Source organism: Phyllopteryx taeniolatus, chromosome 10, assembly GCF_024500385.1.
Source record: "Phyllopteryx taeniolatus isolate TA_2022b chromosome 10, UOR_Ptae_1.2, whole genome shotgun sequence".
NCBI classification, from domain to species: Eukaryota; Metazoa; Chordata; class Actinopteri; order Syngnathiformes; family Syngnathidae; genus Phyllopteryx; species Phyllopteryx taeniolatus.
In genome coordinates, this window is record NC_084511.1 from 17786323 (window position 1) to 17799250 (window position 12928).

At 38.6% G+C, this 12928-nt stretch overlaps 1 protein-coding gene across 2 annotated transcripts in view; it reads right to left on the minus strand.

The window, feature by feature from the left end:
- il12ba (interleukin 12Ba) overlaps positions 1–12643 on the minus strand; it is a 35318-nt gene extending 22675 nt beyond the window's left edge. The window contains exon 1 of one of the 2 annotated variants that reach the window (XM_061788534.1): positions 12534–12643. The gene's annotated coding sequence lies outside the window, so the exon portion shown is untranslated. Of the gene's footprint in view, positions 1–3398; positions 3538–12533 lie in introns of those variants that run through there. The other variant, XM_061788536.1, reaches the window with a different exon arrangement.
- Positions 12644–12928: the final 285 nt, after the last annotated feature.

The window sequence follows — 12928 nt, forward strand, 5'->3', positions numbered from 1 at the left end:
CCGAAACAAGCGGCCAAAATGATTTTCTACTCAGGGTGTCTGTGCTCTGCCTTAGCGGAGGAGGCCCGGGGACGACCCAGGACTTGCTGGAGAGACTATGTCTCCAGGCTGGCCTGGGTGGCTGGGGAGAGGTAAGTCTGGGCTTCCCTGCTTAAGCTGCTGTGACCTGACCTCGGATAAGCGGCAGAAACTGGATGGATGGAATATAGTAGTATTTACTAATTTCACCAATTTGCAATCATCCATTTTAATTAAATGAAGAATAAACCAATGATTTTATTTGTTATTAATAATGGTTCCTCTTGAAATGAGCGCACAAAGAACTTGAATACAAAATGTTCATGGCGGATTGATTAAAAAATTGAAATAAATTTATTGGACTGACAGTTGTACAGGCCAGTTCAATTCTAGAGGTCAAACTAAAACAAGATGGCGCTCTCTTTTATTAATAGCTGTGTGCATGGTAAATGCACATCCTTAATTGCATGAAAGAGCATGCCTTGTACCTGGGCATCTGTTTGGCCCAGTTTTCTTTTGTCATGTTTCTTTTTAGTCTTTTCCCCCTTAATAAGGATAAAAACCGGAATGAATGAGCTTGAGCTTTTTGCTCTCCATGATCATTTATGTTGGCATGACAACTAGCAGCAGCAAGTAAAAAAGGTGGGTTAAAACAAAAGAGTGACTCATCTTCATTCCCATCCCAATGTGCAAATCATCACCACAATAAACAACCAACTCACGCAGGCAGAACCAAGAAATCCACATGTACAATTTTGTACTTTTTTGTACTGCAAAGAAAACTACTCTTTTAGTTGCCCTTCATTAATCTTGCGTACCTCCACTTTTTAAATTGCAGGAAGTTAGGAGATGCCTTTACTAGTTTTACATAATTAATGTTGCACACTGCCAATGAAATGAATGAAACTATCTGTAATTGATTAGTTATCAGCAGACATGCCGCAGATATCCATCCATTTTCTATGCTGCTTATACTCGTTAGAGTCACAGGTGAGCTGGAGCCTGTCCCAGCTCACTTTCGCCAAGAGGTGGGCTACACCCTGGGCTGGTTATCAACCATTCATGGGGCAAACTTAGACAAACAACCATTTGCACTCAAATTCACACCTCAGGACAATTTAGAGTAGGATTCTAAACTGGTGGCTTAGGACCCAAAAGTGGGTCGCGGACCCATTTTGTCTTGGTCACGGTCAGCCAGTAAAAAAATTACATGTTTCGTATTCAGATTTTTTCAGTACAGTACTGAGGCGTACCAAGTTCCCACACGGAACATGACACGTAAGCAAGAAGAAATGTTACTTTATTGCACTCTAGCTACTAGTTTACTCCGTAAAGGAACACAGTGTAGCTAAGCATCTGGCTAGCGGATGTCATGGCTAGCAAAATGCTTTTGGCAGTAGAACATACTCATTTGAAACTCAATTTAAAAAAAAAAATTTTGTCCATAAAGTGTGTCATGAGTTTGCAACAATCAGAACATTCGGGTCTCAGGGTGAAAATAGTTGAGAACCACTGATTTGGTGTCTTTAATGAAGCTAACTGTGCATTTTTAGAATGGAGAGGTAGACAGTACCCGGAGAAAACCCACGCAAGCACGGGGTGAACATGCAAACGCCACACAGAAAGACTGGGGCCCAGATTCGAATCCCCAACCTCTGAACTGTGAGGCAAAAACATTCCAATTTGAAACGATTGTATTTTGCCCCAAAGTTTACGATAGGAGCAGATTATATAACAAATGAAGCATTACTTTTTGCATAAAATTCTACTAAATTCTCTGGAGAACATTAGGGTGCTAGACTTCTTTTCTACAAAAATCTAAGGTTTGCATCTTTCCTCAGAGTTTTCATGAAATGAACTTCCATTTGCTATTGAAAGCAAAGGTAAGTGGAATCACTGCACTAGTTTAAAGTACCTTGTGTAGCACCTGCAGCATGAAAGACAGTCTGTGATAAAAGCTTGCCCAATTTGAGAGCTTCACTCAGCCATAACCAGCTTAATTACATCCAGCTCTCTACCGCTTTCCTTCTTTAAACACGTTTTGAGGCTATGATGTCGGGGATCGTTTAATATACAATGGTACTTCTACATTCAAATGCGCATAAACTTGTGCAATGTGTATTTTGACCAAACTTTTCTAAAAGCATATGCCTCGGAAGTTGCATAGAACCTTGGAGCACAAGATTTGCTACAGTGAGACGTCAATTCAGTGAGCAATAAAGGACTAAATGTTTGTGTTTTTTTTTTTATGGGGGTTTGGATTTTTTGTTTTTTTGCAATACATTACAAAAAAAGGATTAGCATCAACAAGGGATGTTTCCACTAATTTGTTGTTTTTATCATTTGTATCGCTATGTCCTTTATTTTTTAGATTTCTACATTTTTATTCTTTCTCTATCTTTGCACAGGCCATTTGCCAACCTTTTCCAATTGTCTGTGTGTTTGGTGCATGAATTAAGCTTTTTGAATATTGTACGACAGATGAGATGTTTGCACGACAACAACATCGTAAAAAGAGAAACTTTTTTGCTTTGAGTTTTTCAGATGACTTGAAAGCAATCTTTTCCCATTCACATAGAGCTTCACAAACAACTGGAAATGCTATCATTGGCATGCCAGGCCAGCAGTTGGAAATGGCTCTTGGTAGAGAAACACCAACTCCTTTTGAATACCCCACTTCTGCATGTAATGTACAGTATGCGTGTGTGTCATGTAAGACTGCATTGTAATGTGATGCAGTAAAAGCACACTTTGCTAGTCTGAAACCTGTTACTGATCAGTGTTTTTCAATTGGAAAAACAAACAAACAAAAAAAACAACCACTCTGAGACCCATTTTAAGCTCTTTGTCTTCCGGCTTCAAAGCACCATTGTCATGAAGAAACCCAAAACCAAAATGGTGATGTGTTCATCAGTTTTTAGTTAAAAATAGTCTGGTCCCTTAAGAATGAAAAAAAAAAAAGAAAAAAAAATGCTACTTGACTTTTATTACACCATCATCATTTAGCTAGTGTTTCGGCATTTGCATTTTAGTCATGGTTGAATTCTCTTTAGAATTCTATGACAGTTATATTAGAACGGCTGAAGTAAAACATTACTTGCCTCTTCAGTTACAAAGGTATTGTGAAGGCAATGGTTTGTCCCTGGAACGGCTCATTTCCAATGGGAAAATTATTTCCAAATTGGAACAAAATCTGTTTGACAAGCATCACAGAACTGTCTGTGTTTGACCTTGTGTCTATGTTCTCCTATATAGGTTAAAAAGTATCAGGTTTTGCAAACTCTATGTACATATACATTACATGCTACTGCAAGTATGACCATGTAAACAAACCACTAAACATGATCATCCATGTACTCAGTGGAGTAGACTGATCCTACCTAAATCCATCTGTGCCCAAGAAATCCAGTGTCAGCTGGTCAGCCGTCTCGATGTTTTCTTGCTTCACTTTACGACCAGTGTATTACAAATTATGGGAAACTTAGCGGACCAGTCAGACCTGCTACCACCTGTCGATTCCAGGCAGCTGGCTGCTCATTGTCTTCTAGGTCATACATACTGGAGCAAATCCTTCAGACAGAGTATTGACTGACGGATCTATTTATGTTAATAAAATGCTGACGTCACACTCCTCAAATCAGGCCTGGAACAGCCTTTGATTGAGCTTAGTTTGGCAAGTCATACACAAGGTTGCTAGGTGTAAAAGAGAAAAGGTTTTCATTTCCCTCACTGATATTTTTGTTTTTTGGTGCATGCCAAGTTGAAGTAAGAAAGATCGAGTGAGTGGTTTTTTATATGTACATGCAGATAAAAATGTAATATTTCCAAGCATGGGATAGCATTTTTCTGTTTTACTGCTACTGTTAATGTGTGAAATGTGTGAATACAGTAAACTTGTTTTCAAAAAGTGGATCTGCTCATTAAACATTTGGTGTATGTCCAAGTGTGCAGGCTGAGTGCATACCCAAAATAGCAGAATGGCCAGATTTAAACTCACAACTGTAATGCTGTCCTGGTGTGAACTACACTTATCTGCAACACTCGGGGCTACAGGGTTTCATTTCACCAATACTGTATGCGTGCAGAGACTGCCATTGACGGACTTGTGTCATACAGGCCTACACCTAACCACAAGCGTAGTCAGGGTGCATAATTTGTATTTCCTGTCAAATGCATGCATTTTAGAATTTAAATAAGACCCTGAGATCAGCCTGTGCTTAAATGTGCCTTATTTTGATTGTAAGCCTGCAACTCAACGACCATATGGGATGGCAAATGTTCACTTTACTGGATAGTAGTTTTAAAAGGTGGGCATCAGGAGTGAAGACACAAGAGCCGTTACACATGGAATGATTTAAACAATGTGGTGACAGCAGGTGAATCTTTGCAAGGATTGCCCTTCATTCAAATTCAGGTAGACCTAGGTGTAGTTGATTTGATGCTCCAGAGGAATCTGTCAGCAGAGGCCACTTATCACTGCCAGAGCTATCTCCACATGCGGGATAATACATTCCCAGCGGCTTAAACCTAAACACAAGTGACATTGCTTATGTGGACGAGGAACGTGCAGGAATCTGATTGCCGTTTGCACCAAAGACTTTAAATGAGGCCACTGTACACATGAATTCCCACCAGTTGGCACATACAGGAATTGAAAATAAACATTTTACTTTTTGTGTGGGTTTTCCAGCTGTCTTAGTATAACATATCTTCATTATCTCACTAGCTGACGAAACCTTAAAAGCTACGTACACAAGAACATGCATGGGTATTTTTTATTTATTGATTGATTTTTTTTTTTTTTTTTTTGTTAATTCAGCTTTGTTTTTGCTTTTCTACATGCAAACTATGTTTATTTAGGGTGACCTTATTTGGATTTACACATGAGGCAAAAGTACAATGTGCAGAATGGTATTTATCATACTGAACTTAAACAAATTAATGGCAAAAACAACAAATGCCTTGTAGCCATAAAGTATTTTTAACATCTTAAACAGCCAATAGGCACTGAAAAAAAAAAACTTTTGCCATATATGTTAATACTGACAGTACAATATTTTTTAAATGGTCTTTTGAAAAATTATGGATCTGGCCCAATCCAATGCCTCTAATTGTAATTATTATTTTACTACTGTACACGGCAAGACAAGAATAGCCAATCAGAGACTGTAGAGACAGGAGGCGTGACCAAATAGTCTGTCAATCATTTCTCGTGCCCTCCAATTTACTGTGCACTCAAGCTGCCGCACACAGAGCCTAGCTGTGAGACACCGCAGACTCTCGCAAAGGAGACAAAGTTTCTTGGCCATATTATTTAACTCCAGTTTGTAACAAAATGATAAAAGAATTAATTAAATAGCTCGCTACTTCAAATCAAGGAAAATATATATAATAGTGGTGATCTATGGGCGGACAGCTGCATATTACCGGGCTTGGAAAATCACCGCATGTGTCACCGTTCTCACTGGGTCGTCGGGTAAGTCGATCACGTATCTTATATTTTTAATTGATTGCACATTGCCAAAAATACATAATCAAACCGGTAACAATTCGTGTTTGGCATACTTTCGGTGTGCTGTGCATGGTAATGTTGCATACTCGCGGGCGACTGAGGTGCACTCTGAGACCGCCAGGTGAACATGACGTTTAGTGTGCAGGGTGGTTTTAGTGTGTGTGTGTGTGTGTGTGTGTGTGTTGGGGGGCAGAAACCCAAGGGGAAGGGGATTGAAGGTAGATCTACAACCCCAATTCCAATGAAGTTGGGACGTTGTGTTAAACATAAATAAAAACAGAATACCATGATTTGCAAATCATGTTCAACCTATATTTAATTGAATACACTACAAAGACAAGATATTTAATGTTCAAACTGATAAACTTGATTGTTTTTAGCAAATCATTAACTAAGAATTGTTTGGCTGCATGAAGTTCCAAAAAAGCTGGGACAGGTGCCAAAAAAGACTGAGAAAGTTGAGGAATGCTCATCAAACACCTGTTTGGAACATCCCACAGGTGAACAGGATAATTGGGAACAGGTGGGTGCCATGATTGGGTATAAAAGGAGCTTCCCTGAATTGCTCAGTCATTCACAAGCAAAGATGGGGCGAGGTTCACCTCTTTGTGAACAAGTGCGTGAGAAAATAGTCGAACAGTTTAAGGACAATGTTCCTCAACGTACAATTGCAAGGAATTTAGGGTTTTTATTATCTACGGTCCATAATATCATCAAAAGGTTCAGAGAATCTGGAGAAATCACTGCATGTAAGCGGCAAGGCCGAAAACCAACATTGAATGCCCGTGACCTTGCAGCCATAAAATTCTAAGTATTTGCTAAAAACAATAAAGTTTATCAGTTTGAACATTAAATATCTTGTCTTTGTTGTGTATTCAATTAAATATAGGTTGAACATGATTTGCAAATCATTGTTTTTTGTTTTTATTTATGTTTAACACAACGTCTCAACTTCATTGGAATTGGGGTTGTACATTCAAATCTGGCTGTCAGCTTGAAAACTTCATACTTTCACTTTAATAACACAATATCTTTTTCATCTTTTGATATAAAATTGTTTTCTCAGTTTTCAGTCAGCCTACTGTGCTTTGCCTTGTGCCAAACAATCATAATCTTTCATTTGGTCTTTTTCTACCATTAATTTGACATATACAGTAATTGAAATATTTGTAGGCGGCACGGTGATCGACTGGTAAGAGCGTCTGCCTCACAGTTCTGAGGACCGGTGTTCAAATCCCAGCCCCGCCTGTGTGGAGTTTGCATGTTCTCCCCGTGCCTCGGTGGGTTTTCTCCGGGCACTCCGGTTTCCTCCCACATCCCCAAAACATACATGGTAGGTTAATTGAAGACTCTAAATTGGCCGTAGATGTGAATGTGAGTGCGAATGGTTGTTTGTTTATATGTGCCCTGCGATTGGCTGGCAACCAGTTCAGGGTGTACCCCGCCTCCTGCCCGATGATAGCTGTGATAGGCTCCAGCACTCCCGCAACCCTTGTGAGGATAAGCGGCTCAGAAAATGGATGGATGGAAATATTTGTAATCTTTTAATGAATGGAAGTGAACATAAACCGCTGAAATAATGTGGTTGCATCAGTGTGTACACCCTCTTATAAGTGGGATATGGCTGTGTTTACAATTAAACAATCACATTCAAACTCATGTTAAATGGGAGTCAGCAAATACCTTCCACCATTTTAAAGTGCCTCTGATTAACCACAAATACAGTTCAGCTGCTCTATCAGCCTTTTCCTTACATTTGTTTTGCTTTTGAGCAGAAGCGTGAAGGTTTTGTGCTTACAGTGCTATTTTAAACTGTTCATAACTCCCTCCACCACGCCTTGCATTAACTCAAAATAAAATTCTGCTTCATAGTTGGCTTTTCTTCACATTGTTTTTCCTTTTGTAGCAGAATCCTGACGGTTTTGTGCTAATACTCACTGCTACTTGGAACTGTTCATAATTCCCTCCACCTTGACAAAGGCCCCAGTTAGCTGAGGCAGTCCCAAAGCATGATGCTGCCACCGCCACACTTCACTGTAGGTATGTTTTATTTATTTATTTATTTATTTTTGCGTGACGGGCAGTCTTGTGCTTGCCCCAACCATATCTTTTTTTTTTTTTTTTTTTTTTTTTTTTTTTTTTTTAAATCATGGCCAAAAGGCTCAAAAGTTTTGATTTTATGAGACCATAACAAAATCTGCCAAACATATGAGAAAACTGCCCTGTCTTTCTGTGTTCTTTGATACATTATCAAAAGCACAAAAATGTTCAGTAGCAGAAACCAAAATAACCTTTCGGCCCTACACACACACTCCACGCACACGCAATACCATGTGTTCCTCCTTTTGAAAAATACAGGAACAGTGTAATCAACCTGACGGAAAAAAAAAAAAAAGTATTTCAAAGGCCCTAATCAGCAGTGCTTTTACCACCATGTTATGTGACCTTTCTGACCCTTGTCTATCACACTACTGTAGCAGGAGCCGCAATCCTTTAGTTCGTGGCTCCAAGGTTCTGATAATAATGGGCAGCCATGGGAAACTAACATCCCATCGGGGACGTAACAAGGTATTTAGGGGCTGCTTTCACCAGCTGCCAGGGTCACTGTGTTCATTATATTTTCAGACCAGACAGAGTGGGCAGGTTATTTCCATCTAGTGGAAGGCATGCTTGTTGGCGGGCATTTTGTTGAGTACCATGGAGATATGGGCATGTTTGAGATTTGTGACATAATGGACTCACATGTCAAATATCTCTCGCCCAATGTTGCCTTTAGCTCACCTGTGACCCTGGTGAGGACAAGTGGTAAAGGAAACATTTTATATGTAATACAGCCCAGTGGTTATTTTGAAAAATGATTCTAAATATATACATGGTGGAGCATGTGGTTAGCTTGTCTGCCTCCAGTTTCCTCTGACATTCCAAAAATCGCATTAGGTTAATTAAAGACTGATTGGAACCTTTAAAGTCAAGTCCCTGAGAGGATAAAATTCAGAATTTGACAAAAGGTTTTTGGAAACATAAGGTTCTAGAGACACACACACAAAAAATATGGTTTAAGATTCATGTTTTGCTATTTACTAACAGTGCTAAAAAAATTTTTACATTTGTATGACAGTTGAGATATTACTTTAAAATGTCTGTGCAGTGGTATTTCCATTGTATTATATAGTTTGGCCTCTCAGTTATATCATTTCAAAACAAAAATTACACAGAAGTAAAACATATGTAAAGTGCAAGTCATAAACTCAAACAAAAAAATTTTACACTACGAATAATGTTTTGCCATTTATTAGAAAAAAAACAATTATGTCAATTGGTTGTATTATGGTACAAACCTGGTTAGAAATAGTTATACTATCTAATATATTACCACCAGTATAGTCTCAAAAGCAGGAAGGGACACTATTTTGGTTTTCATATGATTGGTGTCAAGAAAATAATTGGTAGCAACAAAAATATTTGTTGTGTGTCCAGGTCAGGGGATTTCAATGTTAGTCACGGAACCTGCACACAGAGATTCACAAACAGCCTTTTCTATCAGCAATCTGTAATGTATAAAATTAATGCAACCAACACACAGACTGCATCCATCCTTCCATTTGCAAAACTGCTTATCCTGTTCAAGGTTGCGGGAGCTAGAATTCCAAGCTGACCTCGGGCGAAAGGTGGACTCAGGATTGTTTCAATCCTAACAGGCATTTTAAATCTTTTAAAAATGTGCATACACAGTCATACACAACATTTTCAACCTTTATTTCAAGCCAAGATGTTAAAAAGTAATAAATATGAGACATTGCCATGATTAATAACACGGAACACTGCATTGTCTAAATGATGGGGACCAGACATAAACAATGCTGTCCACTGGCAAGGTTTTATATTCTGGTTGCTTAAATCATTTTCTTAAAATAGTTTTTGTGCTTAAATAGTTAACTGTTTAAACACACTGCACTGGGAATTTGGTATATTTTACTGTTTGCGAAACACTAAAACCATTGCAATTACCTTGACCAACACTCCTTAATTCTGATGCTTGAACTTTACTCGCTCTTTTTTTCTTTTCGGTGTTGTTCTAATAAAGTTTTCAATTAATTCCTTGAATATTTTATCAAATACAATGGTCTTTTACGTATGGTCCTTTGATATTGAGTAAAATGAGATTGAGTTCTTGAGAATTGGAGTTGGAAGAATAATTAACGGGGCTGCATCGCCAAAGGACTGCTTAAAAATAAACAAGTTATACAAGTGTGACGCAAGTCAAATTTTCCAAACTATCACATTTGAAAGTGAGGTGGAAAACCTGTCAAAGAAAAGTGGTGAGGACTGATATTCATTCACATTCAGGTATGACTTGCATTTGGATTGTTGGTTACACTGACACGTTTACCTAAAATATACATACTGTAAATACGACCGGAAAGACTACAATGGGGGCTTGTTTTCTCAGCTTGTGTATGCTCTGGATAGTTACTGACATTGTAGCCAAGTTTAAGAGAGAGACCTAACTCTATAATAATCCACTCTTCGTGAGATTTGTTCTGATTTGAAAAGTAACCTTGTTCTATTACACCCATGACTGTTAAAGTCTATTGATACCAAGAAATATAAATACACAGCTCAAAAATAAAGGAAACCCTAAAATCTCACATGCAATACTTATACATATATAAATACACCTGTTAAAAATCTTGATGTAAATGTAATCAGCTGAGAACAAAATAATAATAATTCCCATTCACACAACCTGACGTGAAGACCGCTCCCGGACACTCTGCAACACAACACAGCAGCAGCGCTGGACTGGATTCAAGTTTCTACAATAGTTCATAGTCTGACAATGAGTCTGAGGAACTCATCCCGGTGCTAAGCAGCAGTTAGGCTACATCTGGCTAGCAGATGGCCTGACAAGTACATACAGTACCTCCCTAGAAAATCACTGACCCATGGCCAAACCGTCAGGCTGGGGAATGTTGCAGGCAAACTCTTTCACATCAGTCATATGTGCTCAATGTAAATCTACTTTCATCTGTGAAGAGAAAAGGGCACTGGTGGTGAACCCACCGCTTCTATTGCTCTCTGGCAAATGTTTATCAGGCTTCATGTTGCCAGGCTGTGAGCACATACCCTAACTTGCTGGAGTCAACTGGAGATCGATTTGTAAGGCTCTGGCAGTGCTCCTCCTGTTCATCCAAACACAAAAGTGCAAATACCCTCCTAAGGGCATCTCTGCTGGTGTTCTAGCCTGTTTTCTGGTATCTCCTGCATGCTTTTGACACAGCGCTGGGATATATAGGAAAGTTGCTGCTCACCAATATGGATGGATGTGCCATCATGAAGGACCCACATTACCTGAACAACTTCTGCAGAGAGAAAATCGACCACCCCTTGCTAACTATTCAAATAGTAGTCGTTTTGCTAAATTGGCTCCTTAACTGGACAAAATGATACCCTTTGAAGTCAAGCTGACTTGTCCCACTGCGATGATAACATGTATATATACATGCTATATCTTTTTAGCAGTATATTTTTTTTCAATAGCATTGTTGACAAAGCTGAGCACAAATAATGTAGTAAAAAGATTCAGCCATGTCTTCCAGTTATAATCTAAATAGATGCTAATTTCCCAGTGCAGAGTTCACCTTAGTTCATCCTGCTGACCTGAGGGTAAAGTGTCCACTCATATTTGTGTTTTGAAACTAATAAGAGCAAGAACATAGCAATTGTAATCATTGTGGTTTGCATAAAATGACACTGGTAATGTCAAAATGTTAAATAGCCTCATATGAAAAGAAAACACGTCTACCTCAAAGTCATTGTTACAGCTCTTGCCGTTTGCTGATTGGCTGCTGCAAAGAGACTGACCATCGTGGGCTCTGCTGATTGGCTGCTGCTAGGAGACACGATCCGCAAATCCTGATGCTGGCAGTGTCGAGAGCCCCGTTTGACAGCTGCCATGACCCTCCTTGTTGCTTTGAGTATTTCGCTATTGAATCCTGGTGCCAGTGAGCTAATTTAGTTTTTTCATTGAACTGTTTTCTCCTGTTTTGTTAGTATAGGAAGGTAGGTTAGTGAATGTATTTTTACATTTTTGTTTCATATAGGGTTTAGATAGGGGGTTGGGTAAAGTTATTTGTGTTTTGTCCGTTATTTTGGACTTGGCTTACACTAAATTGTGAATTTTCATATTGAATATGGTATGCCAATGAAAACTTGAAACTGGCAAGCACATTAATATGATCGTGTTCTTTAAAACATTAAATTGCATACCCGACACTCCCACTCACAGTGTGCCAAAATAATAATAATTTAAAAAAAGACACGTACAAGTATGCATACATGTAGACAGAATTGATGTAGCCTAAAAACAAGGTTAAATGTGTTTGAAGCTTTATTATAATTGGCTCCATGCATTAAATTACCACTAATGGAGAAACGGTCTTTTGCTCCTGTTTGTTTTTGGAGGTCGGGGGATGAATACACATAATTTCAGCATATGACAGTTAATGTTTGAATGTGGTCAAGTTGCTGCATGCATATGCTTGTTGATGAATATTTTTAGGGTCTTTAGACAGGGCTGTGTCTTTCTGGAAGTATTAAAATGCACATACAGGTGTATACAAATGTTTAGTATTTATTATTGGTGAAATTATTTGACATATTATGAAGTCTTTTTTTTTTTTTACAATTTTGTATGTGTTATGTACAAAAAAAGCAGGCACATTTAGCTGTGCTATGCAAATTAGTATTGTTAATAAAAATTACTAAACATGAGTAGCTCTCCAGCACTTTCACTGTATAAAATGAGCTCACCGATGATAAAAGTTTGGAGACTCCTGCTTATGGCAATCTATGTTTTGTTGGACAATAACACATTTTCCCACATGTATTTGGGAGATTTTGTTACGGTCCGGTGAATCCAAGTTTGAAAATTTTTTCCATAGTTACAAAAGGAACATTTGGCAAGAACACAACACTGCTTATCACCAAAAGATCACCATACCTACAGTGAAGTTGCTTTCCTTCAGCTGTACCTGGGCCCTTAGACAAGGTGGAGGGAATTATGAACAGTTTAAAATAGCAGTGTAAGCACAAAACCTTCACGCTTCTGCAAGAAACCAAAACAAATGTGAGGAAAAGGCTGGTAGAGCAGCTGAAATGTATTTGTGGTTAATCAGAGGCACTTTAAAATGGTGGCAGGTGTGTGTGCGCTGACTACCATTCAACACGAGTTTGAATGTGATTGTTTAATTCTGAACACAGCCACATGCCAGTTAAGAGAGGGCGTACAGCCACATTATTTCAGTTATTTTACTTCCCCTCTTGAAAATAATATGTTTTGTCAATTGAGTTGTCAGGTTATAGGTCCCATTAGCGGTGGAAAAAGTTTTGAAATTG